Genomic DNA, 2,555 nt, shown 5'->3' on the forward strand with positions numbered 1-2,555 from the left:
AATAAAAAAATAATAATAATAATAAGTGAGTCATATGGTCTAATTCCATGTAGCAGAGCAACTGTAACGGATGTTACTTGACACAGGTGTTTTGTTTGAAAAGGGAACACAGAGGCTTGAAAACAGTAAGTTCCGCTCTCTTTTATTTCTGCTTCTTTATTGTTTGTGTCATACATCCTGTTTTTGCTCTGTAAATACACATAGGAATAAAACAATATATCGCTCGATTGTATTTCTTTCCTGAACACTTCTCACTTCAGACATTTTCTGCCAAACCATCATGCCACAAGGCCCAAACACACACTTAAAGCTGAGGTCATCGCGAGGATGAGGAGATGGGGAGCAGCAGGCGAGGCCCCATTGCACAAGTTGCCCACACAACATGCTTGAGGGCTACATGACATGTTCATGCAGCCTTTTAACACCTCACCTGTGGGACATCGTGGAAACAAACGACGACAACAAAAAGTCAGCAACTTCGTCCTTTCTTTGAGCAGCTCAATTTGTTAACGAAAAGTGGTTTCCTTACCGCTGGCGTGCATTGAAAAACAGGAGTCCGCCCCAAGTGAGCACGTTGTAACGTTGCAGGCTTCTTTCACGGTGTTGGTTGAACATGTGTAGCATCTTAATGCCAATACTGGGGTGCACACTGCACATCAATAAATACACACAGCTTTGTTGCATTTATTGGACATCTCTTTTTTTTTTTCTTCTTCTTCTTCTCAATTGCACTAAATTTAGTCTACTCACAAAAGGTTAGGCATATTTGGCTTTTGAGTGTTAGTTCAGCGTGGAGCCTACATCAATGGATACAATATGAAATATATTTTTATTGTATTTACTACACTGGCGAGATACAGCTGCCTTGCAGTAGTTCTATTCCAAAAAATTTAATTCTTTTAAGAGTCCAGACACAAAATGAAACATTCCATTAATTTTTCAATGTTGACAGCTTACGTAGAAGAAACCGTCAAATTCCCCATCTCAAGACATTAGAATATTTCATCAGAAATAATCATATATATACAAAAACTTGGTATGAATTGAATTTGCAAATTATTTAATGAATCTGCATACTTATGTGTGCTTCATCTTTATAATTGAACCACTGAATTAACTTTTGAAATTCCAATCACATGGTTATTCAATTCTTTTAACTTCTGAAAACTTCTAATTTGTCCTTTCCAAATGATTCTGATATAATATGTTATTCAATGGCATCTTATATTTCCCAGGCAAACTCTCTAAACTCTGCACATGAATTACATCAACAGCACTGACTTGAATGCTCCTTAATTTGTGCAATTGTCGCCATTGTCCTTACCAGTTAACAGAGTCATGACCAGGATTAGCTCCATTGTGACCATTATCCTCGTAGATGTTTGCTTCTTCTTGTGCTCCTGCATTATATACTGTATATTCTATTCCCACCTTGACATGGAAATAACACTTCTTTTTTTTTTGGACCAATCGACAGACAGCAAGCATCTCTAGTTCCGCCCTGATAAAAACAGGCGTTTGTACAAAAAAATAAATAAATCAAAATGTCAAATAGCGGCTAAAGTAAACACATGGTACTATGTAGTTAAGTAAATAAGTGTTGACTCAAGTAGTGTATATGTACAATGTCCACTACAATTAATGGCCTCCCGTTCTTGTGACCTACTAATCACACGGCATGAATACGAACATGTTAGGAGTTACTCTTTATTTGCTGTGCATGTAGGGATCTTCCGCTGCTATTATTAGTACATCAAGTCTGGGAACAGGAGGTCATGCTTTGACCCATTATTAATTTTCAATAATGATGTGCTCCGATGCACATACTGTATTTGTTTGCTTGTAAAGATACAAGGATCATTATTGTCGAGTTTGAGTTTCAGTCGTGGTTTGCAGCGTTACAGAACTGCACTGCATCACAACGGGAGCAGTTTCTAATTTATCGAGCTTGTAGAAAATTATTCATTCGAGCGATGGGCATCCATTCATCAATTTCCTGTTTTTGTTCAGGGTTATGGGGAGGTGGAGCCTATTTAAGCAAAACGCACATTACAAACTGAACTGGTTGCCTGCCAATCATTTTAAGGGATTTTGATCTGTCGAAATGTTATTGACTAAGGGGAACATAACCTATCAATTAATGAATCAATTTTAATTTGACTATTTACAATGGAACAGAAGAATTTTGGTTATTGTGAACTCTTGTTTCTATGCACAAGTCACATCAGGTTCTACTTCTTCAGGTTACCGAGTAGTTGAAAATGGAACAGTGTCTCTACCGGTTGCAGCCAAGTAGAGCACTCTAGTTTGCCTTGAATTCTTCTGGATGCCATGAATTAACTCTATACACAATCCAAAAATTCTTATTTAATTTAGTAACCAATTGATGATTATTCTCATCCTAGTTTACTTAAGGAAATGGCAAATGTGTAAGATGTTGTATTAATAGATGGTTTCTTTTTAGCATTTTGTATTTGCTATTTTTTGTTATTCTGTCACATAACATTCCAGCTTCGTAACATTAAAAAAAAAAATAAATAAAATTAAACCTCAAA

Source organism: Phycodurus eques, chromosome 12, assembly GCF_024500275.1.
Source record: "Phycodurus eques isolate BA_2022a chromosome 12, UOR_Pequ_1.1, whole genome shotgun sequence".
Taxonomy (NCBI): domain Eukaryota; kingdom Metazoa; phylum Chordata; class Actinopteri; order Syngnathiformes; family Syngnathidae; genus Phycodurus; species Phycodurus eques.